Genomic DNA, 19,265 nt, shown 5'->3' on the forward strand with positions numbered 1-19,265 from the left:
ACGAAAACTGAGAGATATGAGTGCGTGAATGTAAAAGTGAGAGTGAATGTGTGATGAGTAATGAAGAGTAAGTAATGAATAATGAATAGTGGTAATAATGAATAATGAATAGTGGTAATAATGAATAATGAATAGTGCAACCATAACAATACCTGTATTTATAGGAAAAGAATAATAAGTTACCGAGTAGAATTATAACATGTCTTGGCCTAGAACTCTTCATCCATTGGTCCCTTTGTAAGCTTATCTCTATCTCGTGAATATTTGAAAAGATCCGGGCTTATCTCATATATATTAGAGTCCTACCTAAACTCGAAAAAGATGCATGCGGCCTATTAGGCCCAGCCCAAGTCGGCTCATAAAATACCAGCCCTGGTCATATCTGGTAGACCCATTATAAACGGGCTCAGGTTGAAATATTTTCTCGGGGTAACAATAGTACCTCCCGAACTGGTCTAAAATAAGAATGAGTTTAGACCAAGATTGTAGACCGGACCCCGAGCTCAAATAAAGAGTTGTAGATAACAATTGATTAGAACTGAGCTCAAATAAAGAGCAATAGACGACAACCTGATGAAACCGAGCTCAAATAAAGAGCAATAAACGACAATTGATGTTGACGAGCGGATAGGGCTTTTAGGATAACCACGAGTTGCGTGGGATTACATGATGCCGAGCTTGGTCGGGCTTTGGAGAATACCACTGACGTATATTTATGACGCCACTGATGTGGACTTTTTGATGCCACTAATGTGGGCTTTTGATGCCACTGATGTGGGCTTTTGACGCCGGACCTGCCCGGGCTTTGAAACCACTGATGTGGGCCACTGACGTGGGCTTTGAGTGCCAGACCTGCCTGGGCTTTGAAACCACTGATGTGGGCTTTGATGCCACTAACGTGGGCTTTTTGAGACCACTGATGTGGATTTTTGATGCCACTGACGTGGGCTTTGAGTGCCAGACCTGTCTGGGCTTTGAGACCACTGTTGTGGATTTTTGATGCCACTGACGTGGGCTTTGAGTGCCAGACCTGCCTGGGCTTTGAGACCACTGTTGTGGATTTTTGATGCCACTGACGTGGGCTTTGAGTGCCGGACCTGCCCGGGCTTTGAGACCACTGTTGTGGATTTTTGATGCCACTGACGTGGGCTTTGAGTGCCAGACCTGCCTGGGCTTTGAGACCACTGTTGTGGATTTTTGATGCCACTGACGTGGGCTTTGAGTGCCGGACCTGCCCGGGCTTTGTAAAGTGTTGAACCATAAATTGGGCCTTATTGCTAGATTGCATGCCCGATGTGATATAATTGGGCATTACAGCGAGATTGCATGCCAATGTGATATAATTGGGCCTTACAGCGAGATTGCATGCCCATGTGATATAATTGAGCCTTATTGCTAGATGGCATGCCCGATATGATATAATTGGGCCTTACTGCGAGATTGCACGCCCGATGTCATAAAATAATACAAGGGAAGAGAAGTCCAACAAATTTGATCACAAGAAAACAATCATGTAATTTTGATAGTAGAAGATGCCTCATAATATTATTAATAATGATAATAAATAAAAATTTAATAATTTAATTCGAACATAAAGATTATTGAAATACTTATCTTATTCATGCGTTGTCGATGACATGACTTTGGATTGTAAGATAAAATCTTATATTCTTTGATCAAAGAACCGACTTGATGTAGCAACAAAAATTGATCCCCACCGTCCAAAATCAGTATCAAGATGTTCAACTTTGAACTCGATCCGACGGTTCAATTAATTCTTATGATTTTTACAAGATTATGATAGAACACATAGAATTTGTGCGAGAGAGCGGCATCTGTGCGGCGGTCCAGATCTGATTCTAAAAGCCATCAATCATAATCTTCACCGTTCAGATCTTAGAAAACATATTACTGAATATGTATATAAAATTTGAACTTGATCCGATGGATAAATTAATTCTTGTGATTTTTTCAAGATTTTGATATGCAAGCCCCGCGAAGAACACATAGAAGCTGTGCGAGAGAGCGGAATCTCTTCGGTGGTCCAAATCTGATTCTAAAAGCCACCAATCACAATCTCCACCGTTCAGATCTTAGAAAACATATTCGTGAATATGTATATAAAATTTGAACTCGATCCGACGGTTCAATTAATTCATGTGATTTTTAAGATGCTGATATGCAAGCCCCACAAAGAACACATAGAAGCTGTGCGAGAGAGCGGAATCTGTTTGGCGGTCCAGATCTGATTCTAAAGGCCACCAATAACGATCTTTACCGTTCATATCTTAGAAAACATATTCATGAATATGTATATAAAATTAGAACTTGATCCGATGGTTCAATTAATTCCTGTGATTTTTGCAAGATTCTGATATGCAAACCCCGCGAAGAACACATAGAAGCTGTGCGAGAGAGCGGAATCTGTTTGGCGGTCCAGATCTGATTCTAAAAGCCACCAATCATGATCTCTACCGTTCAGATCTTAGACAACATATTCATAAATATGTATATAAAATTTGAACTTGATCCGATGGTTCAATTAATTCTTGTGATTTTTGCAAGATACTGATATGCAAACCCCGCGAAGAACACATAGAAGCTGTGCGAGAGAGCGGAATCTGTTCGGCCATTCAGATCTGATTCTAAAGGAAACCAATCACGATCTCCACCGTTCAGATCTTATAAAACATATTCATGAATATGCATACAAAATTTGAACCCGATCCGACGGTTCAATTAATTTCAATGATTTTCGCATGTTTCTGATGTGCAAGCCATGCGAGAATCCGAAATTTGTTTTTTCTCTTGTACTCACCATCTTAACCCTTTGTTTTCAAATTCCCACGGACGGCGCCAATTGATGATGTCGAAATTTTACCTCGGGTTCGGTCTGGTAGAATGGATCCTCCAATTCCTTTATAGAGTAGGTCGGATCGGGTATCAATGAAATCTGCGCAAGCAACAGCTAGGTCAAGGGGCGCCGAAAGTGTTTTCGGCGTGACCCCTCCGATGCCTAAGTCAGTGTCTTGAAAGCAGAGGGTATGATTAATACGAAAACTGAGAGATATGAGTGCGTGAATGTAAAAGTGAGAGTGAATGTGTGATGAGTAATGAAGAGTAAGTAATGAATAATGAATAGTGGTAATAATGAATAATGAATAGTGCAACCATAACAATACCTGTATTTATAGGAAAAGAATAATAAGTTATCTAGTAGAATTATAACATGTCTTGGCCTAGAACTCTTCATCCATTGGTCCCTTTGTAAGCTTATCTCTATCTCGTGAATATTTGAAAAGATCCGGGCTTATCTCATATATATTAGAGTCCTACCTAAACTCGAAAAAGATGCATGCGGCCTATTAGGCCCAGCCCAAGTCGGCCCATAAAATACCAGCCCTGGTCATATCTGGTAGACCCATTATAAACGGGCTCAGGTTGAAATATTTTCTCGGGGTAACAAAAGGCATTGGAAGTGTAAGGCTGATATTACATGATGGAACAGAAAAAATCTTGCATGATGTTAGACTAGTACCTGAGTTAAAGAGGAACTTAATATCCCTTGGCACTTTGGATTCACTTGGGTATGTTTTCAAATCGGAAAATGGAACACTTAAAGTACTAAAGGGCTCGCTTGTGATTATGAAAGTAGAAAAGAAAAAGTCTTTGTATATCCTACATGGAAGCACAGTAATTGGAGGTGCAGCAGTGGTGCAAGAAAGGGTGAACAACACACGATTGTGGCATTTAAGGCTTGGACACTTGAGTGAAAGTGGACTACAGGAGTTAGCCAAGAAAAATATGTTGTGTGGAGACAAGGTTACTGATCTAGAGTTATGCGAACATTGTGTGCTAGGCAAAGCAAAAAGGGCAAAGTTCCAACAAGCTATAGACTCATCCACTAAACCACTACAGTATGTGCACTCAGATTTGTGGGGTCCATCTAGAACAGAAACAAATGGAGGAGGAAGATACTTCATGTCCATAATTGATGACTTTACAAGGAGACTTTGGATTTATGTACTCAAGACAAAGGATGAAGCTCTGAGCAAGTTTAAAGATTGGGTTCAAGTGACAGAAACAAAAATAGACATGAAAGTTAAGAACTTGAGGACTGATAATGGCTTGGAATACTGCTTTGAGGAATTTTCACAATACTGTAAGTCTAAATGAATCACAAGGCACAGGACAAACCCAAGAAATCCATAGCAAAACGGGTTGGCAGAAAGAATGAATCGGACATTGCTTGAAAGGGTAAGATGTATGTTACTATATACTAGTCTGTCAAAGTCTTTCTGGGGTGAATCACTTTCTACAGCATGTTACTTGATAAACAGAAGCTCGTCCAGTGCAATATGCTTTAAGACTCCTATGGAATTATGGAGTGGGACTCCCTCTGATTACTCAAAGCTTAAGATATTTGGTTGCTTGGCATATGCACATGTCAAGCAAGACAAATTAGAACCAAGGGCATTGAGATGTGTATTCATAGGTTATCCTGAAGGAATCAAAGGTTATAAAGTATGGTACATTGAGTCTACTGGTACAAAAGGTTTCAATACCAGGGACATAACCTTTGATGAAACAATATTAGGATATCTAGTGAACAAAGAATCCAGAATCCAGAAAGATGGTGAAATGGATGAATCTCAAGCTGAGGTGGAGCTATTGAAGGATAATTCCTTGAAGAAAAGTGAGGTTTCTTCTGAAACAACACAGCAAACTGAAGATGTTTCAAGTAAGGAAAACTTAAGCACTTATGAACTGGCTAGAGACAGAACAAGGAGGGAAACAAGGCCTCCACAAAGATTTGGGTATGCTGACCTAACATGGTATGCATTAACAATAGCAGAGCAGGTGGAGAAGAATGAACCATCAAGTTATAAGGAGGCAATGTCTGGAAAATTCAGAGGACAGTGGCTGGATGCAATGGATGATGAAATAAGCTCACTTCTGAAGAATAATACATGGAAGCTTGTATCCAGACCCCATAAACAGAGAGTTTTGGGATGCAAATGGTTATACAAGTTAAAAGAGGCCTTACCAAATGACAACAAAGTAAAATACAAGGCAAGACTTGTGGCCAAGGGCTATGCTCAAATAGAAGGGATTTATTATAATGAGATATACTCACATATTGTCAAACACTGCTCCATTAGACTGGTACTTGCCTTAATCACTCAGTTGGATTGGGAGCTAGAACAACTTGATGTCAAGACTGCATTTTTGCATGGTGAGTTAGAGGAGACCATCTATATGGAGCAGCCGGAAGGATATATAAAGACAGGAGATGAAAATATAGTATGTTTGTTAGAAAAATCTCTTTATGGCTTGAAACAAAGCCCTCAACAATGGAATAGAAGGTTTGATGAATTTATGATGAAGCTAAAACTGAAAAGAAGCAGTTATGACAATTGTGTTTATGTCATGAAACAAGGAACTCAAGTGAAGGTTATATTGTTTCTCTATGTGGATGATATCCTTATAGCTAGAAAAGATATAGCAGAAAATCAACCAGTTGAAGCAAAAATTAAGTTCTGAATTCGAGATGAAAGATCTAGGGAAAGCCAAGAAAATCTTAGGCATGGATATCAAGAGAGAAATACAGTCAAGGATACTTAACTTGACTCAATCAGCATATCTGGAAAAGGTACTGCTGAGATTTAACATGAATGCTTCTAAGGCAGTTGGCACACCTCTAGCACAACATATAAAACTCTCATCTGAACAGTCACCTAAAACTTAAGAAGAGAAGAAGGAGATGGAGCACATACCTTATGCAAGCGATGTTGGTAGCATAATGTATGCTATGGTCTGTAGCAGACCAGATCTTGCTTATGCAATAAGCGTTATTTCCAGGTTCATGTCTAACCCTGGAATTGAACATTGGAAGACACTTAAGTGGATTTTCAGGTATTTAAGGGGATAATCAGGTCTGGGATTAGTCTTCAAATGACAAAGAAAATAGTCAAATCCTATTGAGGGATATGTAGACTCGGACTTTGCTGGAAATTTGGATACCAGGAAGTCCTTAACTGGTTTTGTATTCACTGCCTTTGGGACAACAGTTACATGGAAAGCCACCTTGCAACCAGTAGTTGCACTTTCCACCACAGAAGCCGAGTTTATTGCTGCAACAAAGGCTATCAAGGAAGCTATATGGTTGAGAGGATTAGCTTCAGAACTTGGATATGAACAAGGACCAATTGAAGTCTTCTGTGACAACCAAAGTGCTATACATCTAGACAAGCACCAAGTGTTTCATGAACGGTCTAAGCATGTTGATATCAAACTCCACTTTGTGAGATATATTGTAACTAAGGGTGATGTGGTGTTAAAGAAGATTGCAACAGAGGAGAATCCAGCAGATGCCTTAACAAAGTCACTACCACTTATCAAGTTCAAGAAATGTCTTAACTTGATAAGTGTGAGTGAGGATCAGTGAAGAAGATCAGAAAAGACGAACATCTAGCCTAGTTGAAGACAAGGTACAGATTGTGAGAATGTGTCTTAAACTAAATGGCCTTTAGATCATTCATTCTTTTCTAGCTTGGGCTCAAGATATTGGACTGGTCATCTTGTATCTTGGGCTTAATCTTAAAGGGCCCATTATTATTTATCTTAACGGAAAGGGGTTAGTCAGTTAATATGGGTGGGGGAGGGGGGGGGGGTGGGGAAAAGAACCGAAGGATAAAAGGGGGATAACTGAGTCACATTCAACTAACTCTTCCCAGCTCGAATAATTAAAGTCGATCAGAGAAGAAATCAGAGAAAACAGAAGAATCAAGAAGCATAGGAAACAAGTGCTATATATTGGGAAGTAGCTTGGATTGTACTTTGTCTTGAAGATTAATCTCTGTAATCTGTATTTTCTTGATTGAGTATCAATAAAGTGGTGGGGTGTTCGTCCGTGGATGTAGATCATTGATGATCGAACCACGTAAACTATGCTGTCTTGATTTCTAGTGCATTGTGGTTATTCAAATTTGTTAGCTTGTTCTGTGAAGTGTGTTTGATCTGATTCATGGTTAAATCGTTCGAATCTTGTGTTTGGTTTCTTGACTTGATCTGTGTTGAACTTATACGTGATAAGGGTTGAATTCTCAGATTGAAATTGAATAAGTGATCACATTAGTTTACAGTAAATATTGATAAAGTTGACCCGTCTCATGAAAAACATTTGTGAGACCATCTCATAATAAACTAGCTTTGATATATAATGATATATACATAAAAAAATGATATATATACATGAAGAGTTAAATATCACACTTGAAATTATACAAGTATTGTTAATGTATTTTTGAAAAAGTTATACATATATATATATATATAATTACTTTTGATATGGTAAAAAATTATTGTACACACTTATATAACATGATCGAGGTAGCTTACACATCTAAGAGGTAAACATATATTACGCCTCATCCGATGTTAACAAAAATGTATGGTATGGATGTTCGTCTTTATCAAAATATTACATATATATGTGTATGTAGTAACACAATCTCATTTTACAATATTACGTGATTATAAATGATTAAAACATGATTATGGGAATCCCAATTGAGTTAAAAGAGTAGAAACTTGGGTTCAAGACGTTCTAAATGGTCCGGAGAATTCCAAGTTGTCGGGTGGATCGGAAGATCTGAATCCATAGATCGGAGGGTTCGATCAGTTCGGAAGTTAAGACTTGAGTTCTGAGGGTGATGGTGCGATCGAAAGATCCGATCCCAAGATCGGAACGTCCGAACTCCATCGGTTAGGTGTCCGATGTGTTGTCAACATAGGATTGACACGTGGCTACGATCGGAGCGTCCGAAGTGCTGGCGAGAAAGATGGCATGGATTTAGCCACGTGGTTCGCATGCCCCGATCAGACCGTCCCATCAATAGATCGGAGCGTCCGATCTCCACAAATAAATAGGCATCCGAGAGATCATTTCATTGCTTATTTCAAATTCTTTTCTCTCTCTTTTATTAGTATTTTGGGGCGTTTCTAGCCATCTAGGCGTAGTCCGGGCTTCGGCGAGGCGTCTCCGGACTTGGAGCGGAGTTGTGCCCAAGTTCTGGGGGTCATCGACAACAACGGGCTAACGACAGATGGAGGTAATCCGAGTTCCTATAAATATTTTGGGAGTATCTATTAGCTTATAAGTTAAAGCTTTTAGATGATGTTTAGTGATATAGTAATCTCTTGACTATAGGCTTGGACATTAGAACCAGAGTAGCTAGAATGGTATAATTTAGGTACGAAAATACTGTGATACACTGACTGAGTATGCATGTATTATGTGTTGTATTATTTATATGACATGATTTTATCAGCATATGATATGTCACGATATTATGATGCATGCATTGTCATATTGAGATTTTATTCTTGTGATAGCCTGTAGTAGAGTGTTTACCCAATGTGTAGTGGATGGTTGGACACGTGAACTCGTGTTCAGGTCACCTATATCAATAGTTGGGTATGTGAGCCACCTCCTAGTGCGACGACACAGATTGCTACATACCTTGGTGCCAAGTCTGTCCGAACAGAGTTTCTTGACCTTGAGTCTTGATACCGGACACTTGCATTTATGCTCATATAGTATTTGTATACTCATACTCTCCTGCTGAGCATTTTTATCGCTCAAGTCCCCGATTTGTTTTGGACATCCCATTCCACGGGGCAGGTCTCAGGTTAGATGGAGCAGGAGGATCGGGGCGGACTTAGTCTCGGAGTTTGGCAGCAGTTGAGGAGTTTGTTTCCAGAAGGGATTTTTATTACCGTGTGTCCTTGGGTTGATATTGAGAATTAATTATTTCGATATGGTTGTATTAACTAAGTTTTCTCAGATTTCTTTCTCTTGGGTTTGTTTAACTTTGCTGGTTTCCGCTGTGGTATATCTGATTTTGTTTAATTAAGATTATTGTATACTTAAACTTTTAATTAATAGGTGATCACAGTGTGAGTCACTACATGTATATATATATGCACACACATATTTACATATGTAATAATAACAATAAATAATAATGAAACTCAAAAGCTACCAAAGTTCTTTGGAGCATATTGCATAGCACGACAATGGTTTGCAAGAAAATCGACGCGTGTCACATTGTTTTTATTGGAGATTATATCAAAATTAAATTCCCATGCAATACGTTTTCAAATATAAAAAAAAAAAAATCTCATGCGATAAATAGAATATATGTATGTCTATATATAGTTTTGCTATGCTGCCCACTAACCGTGCCAACCTCTGTGCCTACCATGTATAAAATACTCAACTATTGCACTTGATGTGCACAAAGATTGGCACGGTTGGTGGGCAGCATAACAAAACTCAATATATATATATATATATATATATATATATATATATATTGAGTTTTGTTATGCTGCCCACCTCCCGTGCCCACATTTGTGCCCACCTATGAGGTGACACTCATCCATTGGATGAATCATTTGTATATGATTCATCTCATCCATGAGATAATTGTCACCTCATAGGTGGGTATGGAGGTGGGCAGCATAGTAAAACTCTAAATATATATATATATATATATAGAGTTTTGCTATCCTGCCCACCCACCGTGCCCACCATGAGGTGACACTCAACTATTGGACGCACAATTCATCACATCCAATAATTGAGTGTCACCTCATGATGGGCACGGTGAGTGGGCAGGATAGCAAAATTGTATATATATATATATATATATATAGTTATATATAGTTTCAATGTGTGTTTACACTTCGCTCAAATAAATTCGGTATCTATAAATTATTAAAAATTAACTAAATCACATGTATGTACAACATTGTATATATATATATCACATACAAAAACATTTGATTAATTTATTTTTTTAATGTGAAAATGATAAGTATATTCTTTTAATCATTTATTGTGTTTAGGATATAATAATTAACGTCGATTTATTTTAAAAAATAAATGAATAGAATGTTTTATCGACGATTAATTATATTATGTTCATATATAATGTTTAGTGTGTTTACTTTTTAATAATTTATGCAAACGGAGCTAGTTTGAATTTGACCAAAGTATTGCACAATTTGAAATACCAGTTGTGGACGCATTTTACATGACCGAAATCAGCTCTAATGTAATATTTACTTTTGAGTCAATTTATTTCCCCCTTTTTTTCCTCCCCAAATATAAAATTTATGCACAAAGTTTCGATTTTGTTTCAATGAATGGCAGCAGTTGTACTTCTTGTTGGTCACCTCCTTCCTACATGGTCCACTTGAATGTTAACATATTATTTTCGATTAGTCTTCGTCACCCCCTGACTCAAATTAATGTTGAACCACTATTGTTGTCTAGTATGCTTAGAAGTTGCAAATAAGATGAATATTGATATTCTTTAACTTCTTTTTCTTACATATATAAAAAAATGCATATTTCATATAATATTTTCCCTCATATTTGTTTCGCATAAATTTGTAAAATTTGTATTTTTCTTAAATTAGCAATTTGTAATTTCGATTATATGTATTTGTTTCTTTGCTATTTTCGTGAACTAAAAAACTCATATGAGACGTATCTCATTGGTCAATTTCGCACCCCCCGCCCCGGAAATTATTTAAATTAAACAACATTAGTTTGACCATGATTTTGAAATGTAACATTCTCAATTTTTTCATTTTGTTTAATCTTTATATTTTCTTGTGATTGAAGGTCATTTTGCAAATTTTTTTTTGAAGAAAAGTTATAAATCAATAAAAATTGTTTGATCAATGTCATTTTTCAAACTATCTTTGATATGAGTAGAGTTGACTCATCTCACGAATAAAGATCCATGAGACTGTCTCACTAAGAGACCTACACTTTGGTGAAATATGTTTTCAAATTTTTACCATGCCTCACTCAAATTAATGTTGAACCACTAATGTTGTCTAGTATGCTTAGAAGTTTCAAATAAGATGAATATCGATATTCTTTAACTTCTTTTTCTTTTATATATATATATATAATGCATATTTCATATAATATTTTCCCTCATATTTGTTTCGCACAAGTTGTAATTTCGATTATATGTATTTGCTTCTTTACTATTTTCGTGAACATAACTTATGTGAGACGTGTCTCACGAATTAATTTTGTCTACCAACGAGAATTATTTAACTAAATAAATTTTTATTTACCATGATTTTGAAATACAATATTCTCAATTTTTTTTTTCTTTTGTTTAGCCTTTGTATTTTCTTTGTGATTAAAAGTCATTTTGCAATATTTTTTGGAAAATAGGATAAAGATCATTGAAACTGTCTCACAAAGGACTTACACTTTAGTGAACTATGTTGTCAAATTTCAATCTTAATTCTTTATTTTTGTCTTTTTGATTTATTTTTGGCAAATAAATTCATTCTTTTAAATGATTCTCACGTATTTAGTCACTTATGTACTCTCGATAAAAAAAAAAAGATCAAAATTATCGTGAAAACGAAAAGTACATGACATCACAGGGAACCCAAATTACGGACAACCAAACGTACAAAATTAAAATTGCCAATTTTCCTAGAATATACATCACTTCCGTTAGTCTCTTTTCAATGTTAGTTACTTATCAATCTATTTAGCTAAAATATTGTATTCTTTAAAATAATTATAATAGCTGCAAAATAGAGGCCCGTGCTTCCGTGGAATAAGAATAATCATTTTCAAAAAATATGATAAATAATTTTGAGTTTCAAAATATATTTAGGTGCCGTTTGGTTTGAGGTATGATATAAGTAATATATAGATAAGTAGTATAATGTAATAAAAATAAATAAAAAATTATAGTTAAAACAGTATTAGATTTGATTGATAGATTATAGTTTATTTGATTTGATTGATTAAATTTTATATAAAAATGTTAAATGATTATTTTGTCATTTTAACGATAAATAAAATAAAAATTATATTATTTATAAGGGGTAATATAGTAATTTTGAATTCAATGATTTGATTGATGTGATATAAATAATTAATGATTTGATTGATGTAAAATAAATAGTTAATATATAGATAAATAATATGATGAGAAGAACGTGAGATGAGATGATATGAGTTATACATATATTAGTAATATGATGAACATAACGGTGCTTTATTATCTAGCTTAACCCAAAACTCCAAATACGACATATTATCTTTGACTTAATGACACTAGCATTCCAATAAAATACGAAGTCTTAAAGTTTGTAATTTAATTATTTCTCAAAATAGAGATTATTTACAATCCCATTTTTGCTATTTACACTCCATTATACTTTTTTTTTAAAATTAAATCATATGACCACAATGCCTCCACCTATTAATTTATGTTATAAATGCACCTCTATTAGAACTTTATGAATGATTTTCCATTCTATGGTCATATAATCTAACTACAAAAATATATTTTTCCCTTCAATTATTTTTGTATCATCATTATTTTAAAAATTCTTAAAATTTTATTTTCACGCATGTTTGTCTACACAATAATATTAAAAAAATTATTTCTAATTAATTAGCTTAAAATTAAAAAAATCTCGGATTTTCGAATTTATTAATTAGCACAATTTGAAATGTAAAATTTCGGTCTCATAATTTCTCTTTTCCATCATATATTCTTGAGTTTCAAAATATTTTTTTTTCAATTTTAATTTATACTAATTCATAGTAATTAGCTTCTATTAAAAAACACTTGGTAGCTTTAAAAAATCCATTTACATGTGTCTGTTTATATTTAAAATAAAGAAAACATATATATCTTATGATCAAAAAAATATTTAGTTGTGTTGAAATTATACGAAAAATAAATTACAATGATAACATATTATGGGATTATATGGTTAACATATAAACAATTTATTATATCTTTTTAAAAAATTTAATTTCTTTTTTTAACCAAAAAAAATATTAATTTCTAAGTATCATAAGTAATTGCAATAGAGGGTGTTCGAGTCATCTAACAATTAATTGAAGAAGAAGAAGAAGAAGAAGAAGAAGAAGAAGAAGAAGAAGAAGAAGAAGAAGAAGAAGAAGAAAGGATTATATGGTTAACGTATAAACAATTTATTATATCTTTTTAAAAAAGTTATTTTCTTTTTTTGACCCAAAAAAAAAAAAAATTCTAAGTATCATAAGTAAGTGCAATAGAATGTGTTCAAGTCATCTAACAAAGAGATCTTATTTGTGACCCTGCAACAAGGGTTGATAGCTCGGATTAGGTATTGATAAGTTCACAATCCGTTGTATGTTTTGTTTTTTACGCTTCAAGAGATAACACCAAACCTTGATTAAAAACATTGTTTCATAAAGAAAATGGGTACTGATTAGGTACTGATAAGTTCACAATCCGTTGTATGTCTTATATTAAGAACGCGAAAAAGTACAATATCCAAGATTAAAATTTTGAAGATATATACTTCTACCATTTGTCCTAAACTATCTCATTCTTCTCCACTTTCCTTCCGAAATGCTTCCGGACTCCATGGTCGCTGCTGCTTTTTTTTTTACTTTTTTTTTTTTTTTTAAAAAAAGAAACACAGATGGGAAGGGTGTAAGACAGACTCCTACATGTATATAAACATAAAAGAACGATACAAAAGAAAACCTACAGGAGGAGGGGGACTAGGCCAAGACCTCCCCAAAAGGCTATACAATAATAGAAGTCAAATCATAACTGCTAGGGTATAAAATCCGATTACTTCTTAGTTTTCATACTTCGTTTTATGATGTTTCAGTTTCCTTACATCAACTAAAACATGACAGTAGTAGTTATCATCTTTAATTTAAAACACAACATATATATATATATATATATATATATATATATATATATATATATATATATAAATATTTGATATGTGTAGGTCGAGTAGGGTACGTTGGAGATGATTTCTGGAGCTTGACTCACGTTGATTGCATCCTTCGTTCTTTCTTGGCCCGCTATATAAAAAATTTATGGGTAGCCGATTTTTAGTAACCCAAATCCCATTTTACGAGCTTAAATGATTAGACATGATTAATAGATTTTAATACGATTAATCGGACCAAGAAATTGACCCTAGGATGTTAGAAAATGGTCCGAGAGTCAAAGTTGACTCGAGTAGTTCGGAAGGCCCGAACATGGACGACTTTGAGTTCGGACCAAGCGATGCAACTCAGAAGCTGAAGGAGAGATCGGAACCACCGAACGTGAGATCAGAACTTCCGAAGAGCTAGGCCATACACACTAGTGACGTGTCACCAGCATTTTGACATGTCACATGCATGATACTGGAACGTCCGAAGGGTAGAATCGGAGCTTCCGAACAGGGCAGTTCGACACATAACAGACATGCGAGTTCGGAGCTTCCGAATCCTTGCCTATAAATAGGCGGCGACATCCTCTTTGAGTGTATGTTTGGATATCTTTGAGTGTGTATCGGTATATATTTTTTGGATTTTAGCCTTATACTCGAGGGTCGAGCATTAGCGAGGTGCTACGGGGCATGTAGTGGAGTTGTGCTTGGGTCAGGACCTTCGATATCAGCAGGCTGACGACGAATGTAGGTATAGTCCAAGATCCCTATTAGTATTAGGGAGTATCTATTAACTTAGCTAAGACTTATAGACCAGTATTAGTGATATGTTATTATCTTGATTTGTACGCTTAGATTGTAGATAATTGTACATTTAGGCCAGTTGTTGAGATACGTAAGTACTGACTGAGATATCCAGCGAGTGTGCATGCTTATATGTTGCATATTATATGTCATGATATATGTTTTACTGTTTTGATATATTATGCTGCATGTGCATATTCATATTGAGCCAAGTCTCTTTCAAGATAGCCTTTGTAGTAAGGTCACTCAGCCCTACATTCCTTGTTATATTGTCAGACATCGGGAGACGCCGTGTTAACAAAGACTAAACAGTGGTTAATTCGGACGAGTGTGTAGATTTACCCAACGGAATTGATCCCAGGTGGTACTACATACTTATTGACGTCCAGACTGAGCAGATATTAAGATAACCAGTACCCAGTCATTTGGATGCATCATATTAAGTTTGTATACTCGTCCTTATCGTTCTGAACATAGTCGCTCACGTCCATGTTTTTGTATTTGTTGGACACCCCATTCTACGGGGCAGGTATGCAGGTGGACCAAGAGCGAGACCAATGATTAGTCGGTGATCAGGAATCGGTAGCAAGGGTCACTGGTGGTTTCTAGATAAAGCTTGTAATTGGTATTTTTTCTATTCACTTTGGATTGTATTATTTTCCGTAGTAACTCTGATTAAATTTTCTAATTATTGTTATTGCATGCTTAAGACTCTGGGTAGTAGATGATCTGGGTAGAGTCACTACAAGATTAAGATTGAAAAACAAAATAACGAATTAAATTACTTTCTTGGTTTTGTTCCATCTTATGATATATTAATTTCTTACACATTTGTATGTTAGGCACAAAGTTGGTTCAGATTTTCTGGCTATGACATGGTTAGAAACTTAGAATTGGTTATTTATGATATAGTGAGTAAGATTAATACAGTTTTGAACATCGAATTTTTAAGTCATTTTGGGTAGTAAAGGTTTTCCACAACTCACTTATGCTTATATTTTCTTATCATGCATGGCATGATTGGCAAAGTTGGTGTTAAATTGGACGCCTACAAATAATTTGACCTCGTCTATAATCGTCCACTTTATTTCATTCGATAAGTTTCAACGTCTAACTTCGTTAATCTTTATGACATATTACATATTTCAGTTCCTTATTTTGAAATTTAAGTTTAATTATTAAAATTCAGTAGTCTACTTCTTTTTACAAATTTGAGTGGGTTGTGCACAAAATTACCATGATTTTGTTGTAATTCGTATACTGAAGCTTCAATTCCTTGTGGTTTGTTGAGAGTTCTGTCAAGATGGAGAATAGGAGTAGAAACCTTCTACTCATTCTAGTGATACACCAATTGTTGTCTCGGAATATTTTGATGTCCCTTTTAATTCGACAACGTTTGAGAATTTTGAAAAATAGAATTCATCGCCCTCGTAGATAATATTTGTCGTACACAATTATCAATATAATTCAGGGTCAATTGAGCCATTTGCGTAGGATTATTGGCGTCGGAGATGATCAATGCGTTGTAAACTTGAGAATAAATCGGAACATATTTGAAAAAATGTGCCACCTGGTCAATAAGGTAAGGAACTGAAACGATCCTGACCTCTACTAAATAATAATTAAATAAAATACGGGTTTTTATAAATTTTCGGCATGACCTAACTATTTAAATAACAACCCACCTGTCACAGACAACAATTTAAAAGAAAAGAAAACAACCAACAATACTAAATAAACTAGACCGAAAAAGAAACGAGAACCCAAGAAATATTTTCGTTAATCAAATATCCCAAATTCTTAAATAGTTTGATATTACAAGCCCATAAACCATAAATAAATCCTTTCGTTTACACTGTCCAATCAATAAATAATAAACTTTAAATTAATAAAGATTGAACAACTAATGCGGAAGACTGGCATAGGTCGGAGGAAAGTGTCGTGCTCGCATTGCATTATGCTCGATAGTCATGCCCCTCGATCTCATAAAATAATCTAACCTGCATCAAGTAAATGTAGTGAGCCTAGAGGCCCAACAAGAATATGGGGAAGTAACGAGTACTACATAAATACAAGCACATGCAGATTAAAAATAGCTTGTAATAAAATATATTTTTGTGCCCTTAACTTAAATAGATGTTTTCTGAATAAATGACGTAAACATGAATGAAACATATGCATGACTAAGTCGAACATAAATAACTGAATAAAATGATCTGAACATAGTCATAAATATTGAACTTAGACCCTTGGATTGTGACTCTATGATTTCAATCATGATTATGGCTGCAGTGCACTATGCCGCAAGGAAGTCAGGATTTCTCCCAACCCGTCTTGCCCATACTTGGTAAGGGAAGCTAGGATTTCTCCCGGCCCGTCCAAACCCATACTTGGTAAGGGAACCTAGGATTTTTCCCGCCCCGTCCAAACCCATAAATTTGGTAAGGAAAGCCAGAACGTCTCTCAGCCCATCCAAACCCATACTTTCTATAGTCACAATCATCTTACTTCGGTCCTGAAAATATTTTTCTTTCATACTTCAATATGAACTTAGCATGCATATATAAATATGACGTACATGTAAATATTTAATCGATAATCATGCAAATGACTCACACATATGGAAATTTAACCCATAATCTGCACTTAAGACAAATTTGAGCGGTTTGCCCGTAAAATTTGTAAGTACTTGTTCGATTCTTAATCAAAAAGGATTTCGCTTGAAACCACGACTCCACGGATTAGAACTAAGTAGGAAAATCAACCTCTTAATTTTATTCCTAAGCTAACATTTTAAAAAAATTCAAAACTCGGGCAGCAGCACTTTTTGCTTCCAAAATTCTGCACCTCAATAAATAAAAATCTAAAACTCGACCAAAACATAACCGAATTAATTCCCGTTTGAAACGACATATTACTAACATCTTAAACTAATTCCTGACCCAAGCCCTTAGCCAAATCATGACTTTAACCTTTACTTATTTGAATGTTTCCGGGCAGCTCCTACGCTAGGAATATTCTGCTCACAACAACTTAACTCAATTCCTTTCATGACCTTTAACAGTTGGACATCAAATTTCCAACCGATAACTAAATCCAAGGACACTTCTTAGACCTACTCAAACCACTAGAATGAGTTCCCAAACCAAGCCTTAGTTCTAGCTCAAACCTTTGCCCAAAGCCAACTCAAAATCCAAACTCCCTAGCCAAGATTTGAACAGCACCCCCCCTCAACCAGTCTACAAGCCAACTCAACACCTCCTAAGGCACTACCATGTGAGCTACGTCTCATCCATGGTAGCCTCCCAAAACACCACCCAAGCCACACAAAGATCGAACCAAGATGCTGCTCAAAGTTAGAATAAAATGGACAGGATACATCCGACAGTCACACAACATATGCGCATAAAAAAAAAAAAGAAAACAACTCAATCCTACTGCAAATGTATGAGGTAGACCGAGCATGATTAAGTCCGAGATTGATGGAGCAGTAAACACGAAGAGAGAGCCCCCAGATTTCTCAAAAATCACGAAATGCACTAAGAATGAAAACATACACCTATACCGTCTACTTAGTGAGCAGTGAAACCAAGGGTGGCTCGATTGAGCTGGACTCATGGCGGGAAAGAAAAAGAAGAAGACGAGCAGGCTAGGGAACCCGATTAGCTATCTTGAAACATGACAGACACAAACGTGAATCAAAACATCCAACCAACACAAGATAAACAACATGAAACGATGATAAGCAAGTTCAATACCCACAAGAAAACTAAAAGTCTCGACGGTACAAGCAAGGGAACAAGGAGTTCGAACAGCTACCAACAAAATACAGAAATAGACTCGGACCGCCACATAAAAATCATAAAAATTTGAAAGCACACAAGAATACGAGCAAACAACGTCGTAATCTACTTGGTGGCCAAAGAAAACCCATAATCTTGCCTTAAACTGATAAAATCAGAAATGGAGAGAAAGGAGCTCGGTTGAGCTGGAAATCGAGGTGAGGAAGGGATGCTGGGAATTCGAGCAGCACGCCTGGAAGGAGAACCCCGTCGGAAGAAGTATAGCTGCTGCGGCCGAAGGCTGTGAAGGGAATGTGAAGCCCGTCGCGAGAGGGAAATGTCAGGGGTGTTCATCGGTCAGTTCGGTTTTAATTTGTCTAATTTCGGTTCGGTTTTTCGGTTTATAAAAAATGTAATCCGAAGTCAAACCGTTATACTTCGGTTCGGTTCGATTTTTGTACTATAATGGATCGGTTTATACGGTTCGGTTTGGTCGGTTTGATCATTAATAATGCATAACACAATAAATTTATAGTCATATAATGAAGAAACAAAAAATAACAAACAATACAAGGACAAACATCGAACCACATTCTTATAATAATTTCAAAAAAACAACACAAATTTTGATACGGTTATTCCGATTTTGATACAATTATTAAAATTAATAATATAAATACATTGTAAAATATAATATGTTTTTTTACATGATTTTTTAGTAATTAAAAACTTCAAAAATAAAGTTTAAATAACTTACAAAAACAACAATCAACTAAAAATTACATAAAAAATAATCAACTATAAATTACATAAACAACAACAATGATTAAATAAACAACAATCAACAAAACATTATTCAAAATGGTTATTCATTCACTAAATATC

Source organism: Henckelia pumila, chromosome 1, assembly GCF_033568475.1.
Source record: "Henckelia pumila isolate YLH828 chromosome 1, ASM3356847v2, whole genome shotgun sequence".
Classification (NCBI taxonomy): domain Eukaryota; kingdom Viridiplantae; phylum Streptophyta; class Magnoliopsida; order Lamiales; family Gesneriaceae; genus Henckelia; species Henckelia pumila.